This window comes from Cynocephalus volans, chromosome 4 (genome assembly GCF_027409185.1).
Source record: "Cynocephalus volans isolate mCynVol1 chromosome 4, mCynVol1.pri, whole genome shotgun sequence".
NCBI classification, from domain to species: Eukaryota; Metazoa; Chordata; class Mammalia; order Dermoptera; family Cynocephalidae; genus Cynocephalus; species Cynocephalus volans.
In genome coordinates this window covers 66,969,172-66,975,740 of record NC_084463.1, presented here as the reverse complement: position 1 = coordinate 66,975,740, position 6,569 = coordinate 66,969,172, and the positions used below count along the sequence as shown (strand labels likewise).

Here is a 6,569-nt window from a genome sequence, read left to right as displayed (position 1 = left end):
TGTTAGTGACACATTGAGTCAGAGAAAAGATGAGAAATCACTGCATTTCCTCCCCTGGACAAATTTCTCCCATATGCTTTCATTATGCCGATGCCTCCCATGCACCTGTCTTTATTGTACGAGCAGTGCCAGATCTCCAGTTTTCTATCAGATAGTTAAACCTCAGCAGAGCCTTTGGCTTCTTGGCTTCAGAAGGGATTGGGCATGGCATTGCATGGTAAATCTGGGTTCTGTCTCAAATATGACTGTACTGTCCTATCTTTCAGATCCCACTGGAAGAGAATGGACATTGGAAACAGTTCCTTCATCATTTAGTTTACTCTTGTGTATCTAACAGAATATTCAGGGATCCAGTTCCCTCTCTTCTTCCTCTACCTAGGAATCCGTGTAGTCACTGTCAGGAAACCTGGGTTGGTTTTTCTAACTGGACTGGATTCTAACCTTCACACTCCCATGTACTACTTCCTCTTTAAATTATCCTTTATTGATCTTCTGTTATTACTCCATAACTGTTGGTAAACTTTGTGTCAAAGATGAACACCATCTCCTATGCAGGATGCATGACTTAGCTCTTTTTCTACTGCTTCTTTGTCAGTGCAGAGTGGTATGTGTTGACAGTGATGGCCTATGATTGCTATGTGGCCATCTGTAAGCCCCTGCTGTATAAGGTCACCATGTCTCCTCAGGTATGTTCTCTGCTGACTGTGATTGTGTATGTGGGGGCATTTATAGGTGCCTGGGCCCACACAGGGTGCATGATGAGGCTGACCTTCTGTTAGGCTAACACCATCAACCATTACATGTGTGACATCCTTCCCCTCCTGGAGCTCTCTTGCACCAGAACTCTCATCAATGAAATGATGGTTTTGGTGTTGTGGGCTTTGACAGTGGTGTGCTCAGCCTCACCATTATTGTCTCTTACACTTCATCCTCTCCAGCATCCTATATATTCACTCCACTGAAGGAAGGTCCAAAGCCTTCAGCACTTGTACCTCACATGCAGTTGTTGTTTCTGTTTTTTTTTTAAGTCGAGGGTGTCCATGTCCCCCATCCTTCTCCTGTTTGTGTATGAATCAGGGGAAAGTGTGCACAGTCTTCTGTACCATTGTGGTGCCCATGCTCAATCCTCTGATCTACAGCTTCAGGAACAAGGAAGTTAAGGTTGCCCTGAGAAAAAGCTTGAGTAGAAAAACATTTTTCTGAACTAGGAGCAGTACTAATTGTCAGAAGACAATATGGTTTTCCCTTTGTCCCCTCCTTCCCACAACACCCCAGAGGTTTTTCACACAGACAGAAGTGAGATATAACAGAAAGATCAATGAATTTGGGATCAAAAGGCCGGCATTGAAAGCTTTGGAAAATAAAGACGTCATTATAGTTTTACAGGGTAGCTGGAAACAATAAGTTAATGTAAATTAAAGTGTGTATTGGGGCCAAATAGATGTGAGATTTATTCCCTCCTTTTCTCTTTTCCTTCTTCGTTTCCTTCCTTTCTCTCTCTCTTCTCCTCCAATGTTTTCCACTTATATTTTAGAGGGAATTTTCAAACTCTTTTCAAATAAATTTACTAGTTTATTACAGATTACAGTCACCTGATTTTGGAAAGAATCCCTTCATCTACAACTTTAGGTAGAGTTTGCATCTGAACTTCAGACCTACATATTTCACTGCCTAGCATCTCCATTTGAGTTCTCCTTAGACATCTGAACTCAATGTGACAATTAACCTTATCATGGCAGCACATCCAACCCCACTGAACTCTTTCTTCTTCCTGCGATCACCGTCATAGTGAACAGTACCATCACCTGTCTAACTGCTCAAACCCAAGAGGGGTGTCTTCCTTGATTCCTCTCCCTTTACTCATCACTTCTCACCCCTGCTTTGCAGTACTCAGTGCTGCTGTTACAGAGAACCCCTGTAATTTCCCCTTTTGACCCATTTCGCCTAGTATTACCTGATGAGATGGCTGTGCCTCCTCTGTACCTGCCGTCCATGTATGAGCAGAGCACTGTCCAGCTGTGAACCCCTGTAGTTTCCCAAATACAACACATTCTTTTTCCCTGAACACTTGTCCACAAGTTCTTCCCTCAGCCTAGAACACTCTCTCATATCCTCTTCTTTGCCTTGCTCAGCCTATCCATCCTTCAGGAATGAGATTACCCAGAACCTCTGCAAAGTCTTTCCTGAACAGAAAGACAAAGTTAGACGAACTTGGGGTATAATCTCATAGCATTCTATGCCTACCCTGTTGTGGTACAGGTCCCACTGTATAAAAACTTATTTTCCCCTCAAATCTCTCCCCCTCTAAGTCTATTGGCAGAAGCTGTATCTTGTTTGATATTGTTTCTCTATTACCTAAAACAGATTTGAGTCCCTGACCTAGAACAAGCACTTAATATTACATTTATAATCTGATTTTACTTACTTAATTATAAGAAAATTCTAAGAAACTTATTTGCAGGATAATTTTTGTTTAATATAAGGCAGTAATGTATATAAGAATGACATATCCAGCATGGTTTTTCAAACATAGTAGAAGAATAACTTGATAATTTATACAGTGTGTATGGGATTTCCCTTGTTTTCTTCTGGCTACCATCTTTGTAGATACATTTTGTTTATTGAACAGTGCTGCTTCCTAAATGGTTAAATAATATTTGCCTTTCCACATCACTCTTGTTAGCTGTTCCTCTCCCTTTTTTTTCTTCTATGTTAATGTTCAGATATCAGCTGAAGAGAAACCCTGCTTCACTTATCCTGCCAGTTCCAGCTGCTCCTGTTGTATGTTTTACAGACTAACGTAAAAAATAAGGGCCTCAATAATAGCAGTTCTCACGTTCTTGTTTAATTGCCTGATTAGTTATCTGTCTTCTCTACTAGATGATGAAGACTTTCAGGATAGACAGCATGTGTGTTTTATTCACTATTATATCAACAATGCTTAGCCTGGCTTCTGGCCCTTAGTAAAGACTCAATAAATGTTGGTGGAATATTTATTTATTTCGCCTATATGTACACTTGTTATGACTTTAAGTTTTGACTTGAAAAGAGGACATGTTTGCGTAGAATAGTGACCCAAAGAATTGCTGCCACTTCTGTGTCATGGAATGATTTTTGTAATAATCTACTTTCATTAGGATTTTTTCTATCTTCTCTTAAAGCACAATGATGGAAAACAAAGCTTTATTTATTTTTATCTGGGTTGTTGTGTGTATTCAGGAGTCAGCAGTGGAAGATGTGAGTTGGGCAGACTTCGAGAGTAGAGCAGGTGAGCTCACAGCCTCTGGTGTTGGACTACCTGGGAGTTTGGCTCTCTCATTTACTAATTAAGTAGTCATAAAAAAAAATTACCCAACTTTTCTGGATGTCAGTTTTTTCATCTCTAAAATGAAAATAGTAATACTGTCTCCTTCAAAAGATTTTAGGAAGATCTCTATCCACTTGCTTGGTATTCAAGCTTCAGTAAATGGGATGTAGTTCTGAATATGCAGCTGTGTTGCAGTGTCATTTTTCTTTCTGAACCTCAGATTAAGAGCTTGCAAAATCAGAGGTTTGGCTGGATTATGCCCAGCATTCCACCCACTTTTAAAATCTTATGATAATTTTGTCTCAATTTTTTCATTTAAGCGATAATAGGATTGGGCTAGATCAACAATTCACAACCTGGATATTTGTCAGAGTCACTTACAAAACATTTAAAATTATGATCCCCCATTTCCATCTTAGATCTACTCAAACAGAAGATATTTGTGAGCAGGGCTCTGGTATCTGTACTTTTAAAATGTTTTTCAAACTATTATGACATTACTGTTTGGATGACTGGTGATTTAGGACTTTCCCACAACATTCAATGAGTTTACCACTATCTATTGACAGAGGGATATGTGGAAGATACTATAAATGTTGCTGAAAAGGTGGTTTCCTGGTGTCCAAAAGTTCATGAACTATTTCAAGAAGGAGAGAGGTGTCAGCACTGTTAAATACTGTAGAGACTAGAGGAGGTAAGCATCAGGTTATGTGCCTCATGTTGGAAATCTGCAAACTGGGTGAGAGAAATTGTATGAAAGTGGTAGAAGCAGAGATCTGATTACAATTGACTAGAAAGTGGAAGAGAATGAGGAGGCAGAAAAATATGCATAGCTTACTTATTCATCATATATTAGAATAACAGATCAGTGGAAAAACATAGAGATCTGGAAATAATTCCAAGTACGTGTAAGAATTTGGCACACAATGTTAAAACAATGTATTTGCTATTTAGAAAAAAGTACAGGTAGATAATTACATTATTTCATATACCAAAACTAATTTCATGGTATTAAGCATTAATATTTAACAAATTTATCTATAAAGGAGCTAAGGAAAATATATGTGAATATTCATGTAACTTCAGCGTGAAGGTAGAAGAAACCACAAGAAAAAGCTTTTATTAAAAAAGCCCTATGGTGAATAACTGTTTAGATACAACGATAACAAATAAAAGTCATTAACTTTCACTTACTACTCTATGGTGAAATAGATATTTTGACGGGCTTATTTGTAACAAAATAATTAGATCCTGCGTTAAACATAATATTCATTAAATTGTTGTGTGCGCAGGATATACAGAGAATTACCAAGAAGAATAAAAAGGAGGAAGGAGGAAAGAAGGAAGAAAGGAAAGAAGAAATGAAGAAGGAAGAAGGGAAGAAAGAAGAAAAAGAAGGGAGAGTGGGAGGCAGAGAAAAAGAAAGGAAGGAAGAAAGAAAAGAAGCAAGTTAAAGAAAACTTTAAAAAATAAATTACTGAAACTGGAGTAGTGATCTGTGAGTACACACATAAGGTCTCATCTGCAGGTGAAAAATTATAACAGCCATGAAGGCCAGCAACAAAGTCAGGGGCCTTAAAAAAAAATCTAGGCCTCCAAAATTAAACCTGGGACATTAGAAGTAGGAGTGGGGGGTTCCAAGGTGATAGTGCCCTAGCTTTTTAAAAACAAGTCAAAAACCAAAAAATGAACAACTATAAATACTCTCTACAGGAAAGTGTTGTTAGCATCCTATGTTAGGTCCCTAGGTTTTCCAAAGCGTAAGATAAACGAAATATAATTTTATAATCAAAGATCACCAAATTTATAATAGGGGTGGGGGATGAGGAACAACCTCCAGAGTGTAATCAGAAAGATCAAATAAAAGATTTAGATCTTCATGGATTTTAGATGCTTCAAGAATGAGGGTACTTTAAAAAATTCATGGTAAGATTGCATTATCTTTCAATACTATTTTTCTACAAACTTTTTGAAGTACCCTCATATTAGGTATATAATATATAAATGTGTTATAAATATTATATAAAAATAATGATAAATAAAATGATTAAGGAATCAGCAGATAGAGTCCTACATGAGCAAGCCATAAGAGACTATAAAAAATTCAAAATAGAGCTTTTAGAAATACATTTGCTGGAATAAAATAATCTAAATTCAGAATAGACACAGATTACAAGAGGATCTGAAAAATTTCTTAAAATGCAGCACAGAGACAGTAAAAGATGAAAAATATGAAAGAAGCTAAGGATTGTGGAATATGGAATAATTAGGTCTCATACATGTCTACCTAGAGTCCTAAGACAAGAGAATAGAGAAATGATGAGAGAGATTACTTGAAACGAATGCTTAACATTTTCCGAGATCAGTGAAAGACATGAATCCACAGACACAGGCTAGTGTGGCTGGAGCAGAGTTAGTGAGGGAAGAGTGACAGGTACAAGGTCTGAAAGGTAACGAGGAGAGGTGAAGATCATGCAGTGATACAGGAAGCATAACATATATGAAGCAGAACAAATAAAAATAAACCCATTCCCAGACACATTATTAATAGTAAGTGCTACTGAACAAAAAAGACCAAGAAAATAATCTAAAATGGACAGAGAGAAGGATCACTCTGAAATGAATGGCAAAGTAACAAAGGCCCCTAAGAACAAATCAGAAGACAGTGAAATAATTTACTCATTCATTTATTCATTCATTTATATGACAACTGTTTATTTCTACTCCTCATAGTGTTTTAGCCACTATAAATATGCCCTCAAGTAGCTAATGTGAGCAAAATGAACCAAATACATGGTATCATAGGAGGTGGTAATCATGGGAAAAATGAAACAGATGAGCATAGAAAATGTTGGGGGTACATCTTTAAGTTGGGTGGTCAGAGAAGGTCTTGCTAAGTTGTTTTCAGAACAGAAACTTGAAGATGGTGAGGAGGTAAGCCATATAGACATCTGGGTGAAGAATATTCTAGAAAGGAGAATCAGTAGATGCAAAGGTGCTGAGGAATAGAAGTGGTGCCTGAGCAGTTAGAGAAACAACAGGAAGACCGTGTGAGTGGAGCAGTGTAAGGAGAGAGAAATAGGTAAAGAAAAAAGACGTAAGCAAGGAGATTTACAGCTTTTACCAAGTGAGATGTGGAGTCGCTGGAGGGTTTTGGGCGTAGGAGTGACATCATGTGACTTACATTATAACAGGATCATTCTGGCTAGTGTGTGTTGTGGTAAAGGTGAAAGTAGCGAGAACTATTTTGAGGCTATCGTAA

At 37.7% G+C, this 6,569-nt stretch overlaps 1 pseudogene; it reads left to right on the top strand.

Annotated features, from left to right (window-relative positions):
* The first annotated feature begins 282 nt into the window (after positions 1 to 282).
* Positions 283 to 1,203, top strand: LOC134377083 (olfactory receptor 8B8-like; annotated as a pseudogene).
* The last annotated feature ends 5,366 nt before the right edge of the window (positions 1,204 to 6,569 follow it).